The sequence below is a fragment of the Chaetodon trifascialis genome, chromosome 2, assembly GCF_039877785.1.
Source record: "Chaetodon trifascialis isolate fChaTrf1 chromosome 2, fChaTrf1.hap1, whole genome shotgun sequence".
Lineage (NCBI taxonomy): Eukaryota > Metazoa > Chordata > Actinopteri > Chaetodontiformes > Chaetodontidae > Chaetodon > Chaetodon trifascialis.
The window spans coordinates 333,820-343,880 of record NC_092057.1 but is presented as its reverse complement, the minus strand read 5'-3'; the positions used below and the strand labels follow the sequence as shown (position 1 = coordinate 343,880).

The 10,061-nt window shown below is 44.1% G+C and overlaps 1 protein-coding gene across 1 annotated transcript in view; it reads left to right on the top strand.

Annotated features, from left to right (window-relative positions):
• Nucleotides 1-2,584: 2,584 nt before the first annotated feature.
• The window catches only part of LOC139338871 (voltage-dependent T-type calcium channel subunit alpha-1I), a 256,645-nt gene continuing 249,168 nt past the window's right edge, over nt 2,585-10,061 (top strand). The window contains exon 1 of the mRNA XM_070974174.1: nt 2,585-3,118. The gene's annotated coding sequence lies outside the window, so the exon portion shown is untranslated. The remainder of the gene's footprint in view (nt 3,119-10,061) is intronic.

Below are 10,061 nucleotides of genomic sequence, written 5' to 3'. Positions count from 1 at the left end.
AATTAACTGCTGCTAGTGTTTGCTGTTAGCGCTACTCCTACTGCCTCAAAGCTCAGCAAGCTCTAGTGAAGCAAACACTCAGTTCATAGGCAGCAACAGCAGCCATGATGGGCCAAGTGATGTGCAAAGCCAAGGGGAAGTAAAAGAAATTTAGGTTCTAATGATGATGGTGATTAAGAAGATGGTGACCAGCATCCAAAGTCCACAGGAGTACCACGGTCGGTTAGTCTGTATTCTGATTCAGGAGGGTCAGATATTCCCACAGCGTACACTGCTCACCAAACTTGGCTCTGATTTTTTGAGTCGTAGTGTGAGGATTTTGTGTACAGGGCATGCAGGATGAATTGTATTTAAGACCCCAAGGCCTCCAGTGTCTGCAGAAGATCAGTATAGTCAGTTAGCCTAAGTGACTTAGGCAGCAATAGAACGATGTAGTGGCAGACATTTATTTACAATCATAAGGTAAATGAACTGACGGGGCTTGCAGGCGCTGTCACTGCACACCCACTCCTCACTCTCGGCAGATCTCACCTCTGACATGAAAAATCTAATCCTCTATTTTATGGGAAAAGACACGTTACTCCGGACGCTTCGTCGTCCACTCTGCAAGCACTGAGAGGCGACGAATCACTCGTTCCTCCATTCCATACATGTTAGCTATATCTGAACAAGCAATATTGGGCCAGCTGCTTGTGTTGCCTGGCGTGCTGCATTCAGGTGAACCAGGTCAAGTTTGACACACAGCAGACAGGCTTGTTTTGATGCATTGTCGCAGGACAGCCTGTGATAGCAGGATGCTGATCTTGTTCTTATTGACAACACTGAAACTGCTCAAAATTAAGTTAAACACAAACCAAATTTAATTAGAGAATAAAGATAAAATGACTTCTAACTTCGCAGTTCCAGCTCACACCTTTGCAGGTATACCTTGGCTGTCCGTACATTGCTCTAGGCTTTTAAAGGATTTGTCTCAGGGAAGTTTTAATCACTCCTTTGTCTCCGCTGAAAATACTGAATAACCACAGATTATAGCAAACAAGCCTCTGGTTTATGATGTAACGTCACTGCCTTCATTGGTACAAGACAGTTCGGGCAGCGTGAGCTTGCTTTCCATCGTATGATTGTAATGTTTTGAGGATAAAGTGAACTTTATTATTTATTAACTACTTAAAAAAAGCAGGTAACATGTACATTCAGCATGATGTGGGTCTTCTAACAAATCCTATTAGGATAATAAAAGTATCTTACAAGTTACAATGTGAGTCGTGACTGCCCTCTGGTGGTCCGGAATATTAATAACTCTTATCCTCACACTCATAATTAGTCATCTTGTCCAACACTGCGCCACAGCAACACTTTAATAATATAGCTGTGTGTTTTAATAATAATATATTGAAAGTTATGGAAAAGTTATTTTCTCTAAGGAACTACTTTTATATGCAGTAATTGTTAATGTAATTCAGTTACTTTTGAGAGAAGTAACTGTGACAGATTACTAATCCTCGGTAACTTGCACAGCACTGCCTGTACATGATGTTAACATGGCTAAGATCAGCCCAGCCTGATGTTTGCGCGAATTAATTTCTAACTCATGCTAACTCATTCCTTTGACTGTTACACTTGTACTCATAGCAGCATGCCAACACGGGGCGACCCAGAGGACCTGATGGACTACCTGCTCAGTGTCGAACTTGAGCCGTAGCCAGGCCGCATGCTTCCTGCCATTGGAAGGCTTGTACAGTTTGTCTGTCCGGCCGCTGTCCGTGGTGCTGGCCTGAGAATCTGTTCTCTGACCAGACAGCCAGTCCCTCTCTCCCCCTTCATCACAACTCTCTCTCTCTCTCTCTCTCTCTCTCTCTGTCAAGCGCGAATGCACACGCGCTCCTGTTAAAATATTGATTTCCAACACCTCAAAGGCCCTTTTGCCTCCCACCTGTATCCACCGGTGGAGACGCGGCTTGTGGAAGAGAGAGAGAGAGGCCATGTAACCTAAATCATGTAACCCCTTTAACTGATGACTTTCCATCATCTTATCGTCTAAAAAACACATCAGTCATCCAGGAATCGGTCAGTGGCTCACAGGCAGTCAGTCCCGTTTGGGGTTTTTCGCTGAGATGAAATCACCTCCGGAGCCCGGCGATGTTATGTGCGTAGGCTCAAGTGGCGACCTGGCAAACTGTTGATACCCCCACCCATCCTCCACCATCCCCGCTTGGAAATGCAGGAGAGACCCACCAAACAATCGCAACAGACAGGTGCAGTCTCCGCCGCCTGGAATTATCTCCGCCAAGGTGAGCTTCACAGTTTTTGATCCAGTAAGACGCGTTTGCGTCTCAGCAGAAGAATCCCCCGAGTTGGGGAGAAGCGGCGCGATCGTACTGTAGTTTAAAAGCCACTGTCCATAACCCTCAGTTTGTCTGCTTTGCCTGAAATTCATCAGAGGAGGGGAAGCTTGCGGGGGTCGCGGGGGGCACTGACTGAAAGTCAAGAGACGGGGGGGTGGGGGGCACAGGGGCTTGCCAGGAGTCACTCCTGCGTGTCCTCCTCGACCATCCCCCTTCTCCCTCTGACGGTTCGATGACACAGACCTGTCGGAGCCGAGTATAACCTCTCCACTCTTCGGGGCGCAGCGCGTCACTGTGCGCAGATGGAGCGATCACTCCCCTGGTCAACCAGGATGCCGCTTCGGGGCCCCTCATCAATATAAGTCCCCATGTTTCAGTGAAACATAGAAGTAGAGAAAAGACTGGGAAGGACAGGACAGACAGGTGGATTCCCAAGGCGCACCGTCGGGTCCGGTTTTGATGCGCTCAGGTGTCCAATGCTTCTTTTTTTCTCTCTGCACGAACTGCTGTCTTCCAGAGTTCTGCGCAAAACTGAAAATGTTCAAGAGGAAGACGTTCAGCCGGAGTGCTCTGAGCACAGGAATGCTCCTGGCTGGATATTTGTTCAGGGTTTAAGGGGAAATCGCTCGGATATCAACCTCTCCAGCGGAGACGCTGGAGTTACAGACAGCACGGGAGAAGAATTTGGAAAGTAGATTTTACAATTAAAGGATTACGAGGCTTTTTCTTCTCCTGGGCAATTGTCGACGCGCTCTTCTTTGATGTCTGAAAAGGTAAAAGCAAAATTTCTCTCCATATTTCTTCGTCTTTAAATCTCATGTCATCGGAGCAGAACAAGTATCAACACAGTTAGAGGCGTCGGTTCAATGTGATCAGTGATCAGAGGAATATTACCATCGATATAAACAAAATCTATAAGGTTTCATCTCATAGACACATTAATTTCTGTTTCTTCAATGCCATATTTTCACTTTTCAGCACCAGTTTTACACTTTCTGTCGGCAGTGAAGAAAATCATAATGCGCCTTCGGGCGACAAAACGAGCAGAGACTTTCAGAAAAGGTTCGGTTTACGCATTACAGCAACAGGACAACTTATGCCAAAGACCAGTCTGAATGCTCTGTTTGCTGTGAGATCATATGGCCTAATTAAGATGGTGAAGTGTTCGTTGTGCACAATCTACAGTGCCTGTCATATGATTGTTATAGGCTCTGTTGTGATTGAAGAGAAAGGCAAATTCATCTGAAAAAAGAGGTAAAAGCGCTTTTCAATTACGCGACGCCATTTTTTTTAGGACTCTGGGTCAACAGGTCCGGGGGCGCGTTACACCCCACCGTTCATGCAGACAGAAAGTATGAAGTGAATGCTGAAGACGGTAATGATCCAGATTCGTTTGGATTACAGAAATACTGGCATGGGTGTTTCGACACATCTTAGGCACTCATGTCTGTATGGATTTTCAGGAGCAAGGCGATCAAACAGGCAACAGGGGACGCTCTTTCAACTGATTTCAAATAACCCACTGCCTTTTCTCTCAAATCCACGAGCTCTCCTGCTGCGGGCTGATCTGAAATCATTTCTTCAGGGTATTTTAATATCGACATAAAACTACTGCACAGTGAATACATGCACTGATGAGACATTCATGCAGATAGAAATATGTGTGGGAATAAATTGATTTATCTAATACATTAATTTGTGCAGCAATTGAAGTGTGTGCTTGGCTTGATAGATAGATAGATAGATAGATAGATAGATAGATAGATAGATAGATAGATAGATAGATAGATAGATAGATAGATAGATAGATAGATAGATAATGCACTTTGCTTCCTAATAAACAAAACAGTTTGAGAATTATTGCCACTGGGGAAATCTGATTAAAGAGAAAATATGTAAGAGGAAGAAGTCAATTGAAATCCCAGAGGATGGCATTTCATCTCATCATTATGAATGATCAGAAGTAGGGGTGTAATTGGCTCATTACTTGTTCCCCTGTGCATGCTTGGCCCATCAAACAAGGACAATATCTGTGACAGCAACATGACATCTCTATCAAAATGAACTGCCAAACTGGGTTTTCTGCTGATAATTCATGATCTTGCTTCACATTCTCATGGTTGGTTTTTGTAGCCTGCAGGTTACAGGAGTAAGCTTGTGACCAAAAGGCTGCCCAGTGCAAACCCCCAGAGAGATTTGTGACTGGTGGGAGAGGTGCTAAAGCTTTCATCTTACCACTGTTGTGGTGGCATCAAGCAAGGCATTAAATTCCCATCAGCCTCAGCAGAGCTGCTCAGCACTAACCACACTGTCCTGAATATTTCCCAGCTGTGAATATGTTGACCATATGATTTTTAAGCAGAGCATTAGTTGGAGAACCCCAGACACCAATAAAAACTACCAACCACGGTGACTTTTTTTTTTGATAAAAACACATCAGGGTTTCACTCATTCACACATGGGAGTTTCTCCGGTGTAAGTGGCCCCTGTGCATTTTGAGGCTTTGATGATGGTATAAACCCACAGAGCTTATTAAGGACAGGCACATATTAATAGATGTTGCCCAAATGTCTTGATTCTCCCAGTGCAAGGATTTAGACCTCAAGTCACAAGACTGACCATTACAGCCTCTATTATCTAAATCCCAAAAGATGCTGATGCCTCTAAATGTTATTGATACCTCATCTTTCCCAGGATTTATTTTACCTACACAGTGTGATGTGAGCACAGCCTTGGAAAAATAGTCATGTGGATTCATGTGATTTATTTGGCTGCTGTAATATAAAGAAGAATTGTCACACATAAATACAGTTAAGAAGACATTTGTCCCAGTGGGGCAGCGGTACATTTCCATGTTTGCTCCCTGGTCACTTTGTCTTTATAAAGCTTTTAGTATAGTACCCTAGAAACCTGTACCTAAACCATAGATCTGTTTGCATTTCCATCACAGGCAACTCTCTTAAATGTAGGCAAGGTTGTTCCTATATGGCAATAGCTGTGCCAACCACATAATTAATGTGGCATCATATCAGTTTGATTGAGTCCTTTGTCATGCAAGAAGTTACAATTCTGTTGACCAATCAATGGACTGCTGTGTTTCTCGCTCTGCCTTGAATCCCTGGTCAGTGTGCGAGGTACCTCAACAGAGGGATAAGGAAAAAACATGGAAGTAATGGAGCTGTTCTATTGGTACCAACCACAACATTTGGCAATGGAAACACAAAAATAACCAGTCAAATGTGTAACAAACAGAAGTGAACTGGACTTGTTGGTGGAACTGCAATTTTATTCACCTTTCTATGAGCACACAACGTGGAGGTGGTTTTCCACCTCATAAATTCGAACGTCGTATGTGCGTTTTCTTCTGTGGATGGGAAGGGAAGGACCAGTGATGACAGAGAATTGTGGGGCCTAATCAGTGCCTCGGTGTATTTACAGAAATAGTCCTTCAAGTAATGATTAATAAAAAAACCTTAACAGCTATGGCAGGGGTGGGCAAATTCATTCCACAAAGGGCCGTGTGGCTGCAGGTTTTTTTCCAACCAAGCAGCAGCACACCAGACTTGACTCATTTAATCAACTGATCTCAGTCTTCAGACAGCTCATTGGTCAATCTGTGTGCTCTTGGTTGGTTGGAACAAAAACCTGCAGCCACACAGCCCTTTGTGGAATGAATTTGCCCACCCCTGAGCTATGGTATACTCAATTTGAAATTGAATTTGGTGTTCATTCTCAAGGGATCTTGAATACAGCTGTAGGTGCTACTGCCGACACACTCAATCCACCTTGAATCCTGGCCCCCTATGTGAGGGTGGAATTTAGGACTTACAAAGAAATTATCTAGGAAATATGACCAAATGTTAATACAGTCAAACCAAAGATGTGTTGCACTTCAAGGTCTGGATCCTTCAAAGTAATGGTGAACTGGGGGCACTGGGGTAAACCCAGTGAATTGCTGTGTTGAGCCAAGGCCAATGCACCACTTGCTTGTGAGAATGCATTAGTTTTTAGTTCATTTGTATGGTATTGTTGGCTTTAGAGCTTTGTTGGCTATTTTTGTATGTGTGAATATACATACAAAGTAAGTTCCATTGACATTTCACATCCTATATGCATTAGATCCTTATGTCTGTGCTCATACTACAAGCACCTAAGATGTAGCAGGAATAAATGACCACAATGGATACGTGCTTTGAAAACTGAAAAGAAAGTGGCTTAGCTCATTCATGTGAAGCAACTTCAGCTGCATCCAGTGGTTCATGGGGCTTGTATGGTTTTAGTGTGGCTTAACGCTGGCTGTAGTCCCTTTAACTGGGTGATCTTTGGATGACTGGATGACACGGCTGCTGAGCGAGAGATAGACTAAGTGAAGTTTTGTGTGTGTGATGAAGAGAGACACAACCAGTGAAGACATAATACAGTTGTAGTTGCATCGCTTGCTCTGCCTTTGGTGTCCAGTATATCGATGTCTGTCTGTAAACAGGGCAGCACCCTTTGCTTCGTTTTTTGCTGCCGGAAACATTGCCTAGTTACATTGCAAAAACAGGGAAAAAATGTGTGTTTACTTAGCCTTTACTGCTGGCTGCAGTGTCTTAAACAAGCTGACACTGAGCAGGCATACTCAAGTCTGTGAGAGACAGTAGGAAATATTAATCATTTGGGAAAAAAAGAACAAAATGTGACGTTGGTTTTGGTGTTGTGGAGACCAGAAAGCACATTGCATTCTGACACTGTGACTGGCTTGAAGCAGGAATAACAGGGCCCCCCATGTGCTGCTTGGGGAAGAGTACAACCTGGATTGTACAATCTGCAGAGGATGCAGGCTATAGCATCACCACACAAATGCAGAGTGAATGTTTGAGAGAGCAACAGTGAGAAAGTGAGGCCCAGAAAAAACTGACATTTCCCCAAGGTCGTCCACCGCACTCCTTCTCATCTAATCCCCTTATCCACTGAATCAGCTTGATCAGACCCCATTTCTATGGTCAAGGTGGTGGTATTGAGGGGGTGGGGTCCCAGGCAAATGACCATGAGCCAATCACAGTTAGTGGCTGAGGAGGTGTGTGTGACCTACAGTGCAGAGCTCGATATTGTTTTGGAGGAAGGGTAAACAGGGTCGCCTTGGGATTGTTTGTGCCTTTTCATGTGTGTTAAATTTCTGGTTCTCTGCTTTTCTAGCACTGGTTTCCTCTTTGCTGCAGATCATGTTTGTTCAGCCAAGGCTGTTTTGTGCGTGTGGTTGTGTGTCCCTACTCGACTACAGTGATTGTTTGCTTTGTATGTAATGGTACTGAGCAGTGTTTTGATGAGCGGTTTCCCATTTTGTTTGTGTCTTGGACTATATATTGGCACACATAAACAACTGCAAGCACATGGGTAGAACAATGCATTTCCTATCAATCATAACACATGACGAAGAAAAAGAACAGGAGAAATCACCCAACATAATGCTAATTTAAACTAAAACTAGCTTTTTGCAGTACATACAGGCAATTTAACTTGGGGTCATTAGTGCTGGAGCTTATTGGCATAAATGCTTACTGACAGTAACTAAATGCAGATACGTGGAGAAACAGGAAATATACAATAGAGTAGAAATCAATCCACATTCTGCATTCAGGAACAATTTGACACAGTTTTTCGGCCACAGATACACAATGCGTCAGATAAACATGCCATTACCTAGTGGTAGCCTGGGGATGGAAATAAATCCTCAGGAGATGGGCCACCCCCTTCAGAACAGTGTCAATCCTCCTCAGAAGGCTGTCATACCGGTCCGGAACTCTGTCAGAACATATCACATCATGCTGAAGGTTGCTTCCAGTTTATCTGGAGGATTGAAGGAGATGGAAATCTACTTGGCTACCAGGCTTGAGGACTTCCCATTAAGATTTAATGATGTTAGTTGGTGGTCATGAAAGCGGTGCTGGATTTGTTGTGTGCCTTTATCTCTGACTGTGCCATCTGGGAACATAGTTGAGTGTTTTGACTTAATAACTCGATAGCTGGCTCTTCCATTACAGATACACCACACTCTTAAACATACAGTAACAGTTCATGGTGGGTTGAGGACAGCCTCGGGCTTTTTACAAATGTAAACCTGCTGAGATGTAGGGAAAGAGAATTCTATTACATTTCCATTGCTGAAGGCTGCAGCTTTTGTGCTCCTGATACTGGGTTACGGGTCACTTTGCTCCAGCCTTGGATTTTGAATGACGGCCCTGCTATGAACACCATGTTTGTATTCACTTCCTGTTGAGTTTTTGTCGAGACTGTGTCACAGATGTGTTGATTTAGTTCTACATTTCAATTCTGGAGTCTGTAAATTCATGCTTTTAGCAACTTTTCCATCTGTCCCTGTCAGCAAGCTTTGACTTATAACTGCCTTTTCCCCTTTGCCAAAGACTTCTGGGCCATGTTAAATAATTTAGCAGTTTTTGTGACAGATGCACCTTCTGTTTGAGAACCAACTGTTTGGCTTTCTTGGACCTCAGTTGCCTCAAGGTGTTTTGAGAACTCTTGCAGAAAGGTAGAGACTGTCAGACCTTATCAAAGTCTGACACTACTAATTGTTGGTTTTTAGTTTAATCACTCCCCTGTTAAGCAGTACTCATACTCATGATTTAGTAACTGTGCAGCTCTTAAGCTTGATTCATGTCTGTGTGAAGCTATGCAGGGAAGGGTGTCATGGGTAAGTATAGGATCACTATGCTTACAGCTCTCAAACCTCAACAACATGTTGTATGGACAAATCAAAGAAGAAATGAGACACACTGAAATGTGAGGATGCTGCTTTTTCAGTCTTTGTTCAGTTCCTTTGGACTTTGCACTCCTGCTTTGAAAAAAATCACCTCTTGACCTCTAAGAACTAGTGATGGTGTTTTTTCACCCTTTTATTTTTTTACATTTGTTAGACAAAGCACTGATGGATAATTCAGGGTTGTTCACAAGACAATGTGCTGCTAGACTGCATGCACTCTGGTATGATGGTGTGTTCCACGTCACCTGTGGAAGACAGAGGCGTGGTTTTTCCTCTCGTCCACCCTCTCGCGCTCAGAGCTCAGTTATGGGAGCTACTCTCCACACAAACAACCCTCAATCACAGCCAGGCTCACTGGGATCAATATGTTCTCATAACTCAGGGCCCCTGACCCTGACCACAGATCATTATTGCCCTCTGGAGATGAGGCTGACACACACACACGCACGCACGCACGCACGCACGCACGCACACACACACACACACACACACACACACACACACACACACACACACGTCTTGTTTATATCACTTGTGGGGACATTACATAGACTTACATTCATTTCCTGGAGCCTTACCCTAACATAACCTGCCTGTTCCTAACCCTGTACCTGACCTAACCTTACCTAACCCGTAACCCTGTCCTCAGTCTGCACCCTAAAATTTAATGATTTACATTAAGGGGACCTGCATTTTGTCCCCATAAGGGAGGTCAGTCCCCACAATGTGACTGTGTAAACAGATTTTTGTCCCCACAACGTGATAAATACCTGGTCTCACACACACACACACACACACACACACACACACACACACACACACACACACACACACACACACACAGTCAGTGCAGCCCACTGGTGCAAGGAGAATTGAGTGCGGGGGGGCTGACAGGTGGAGGAGATGCAGTAAGGGAATACAGCTGATGAACAGAGACATGGGACCCCCTCACTGTG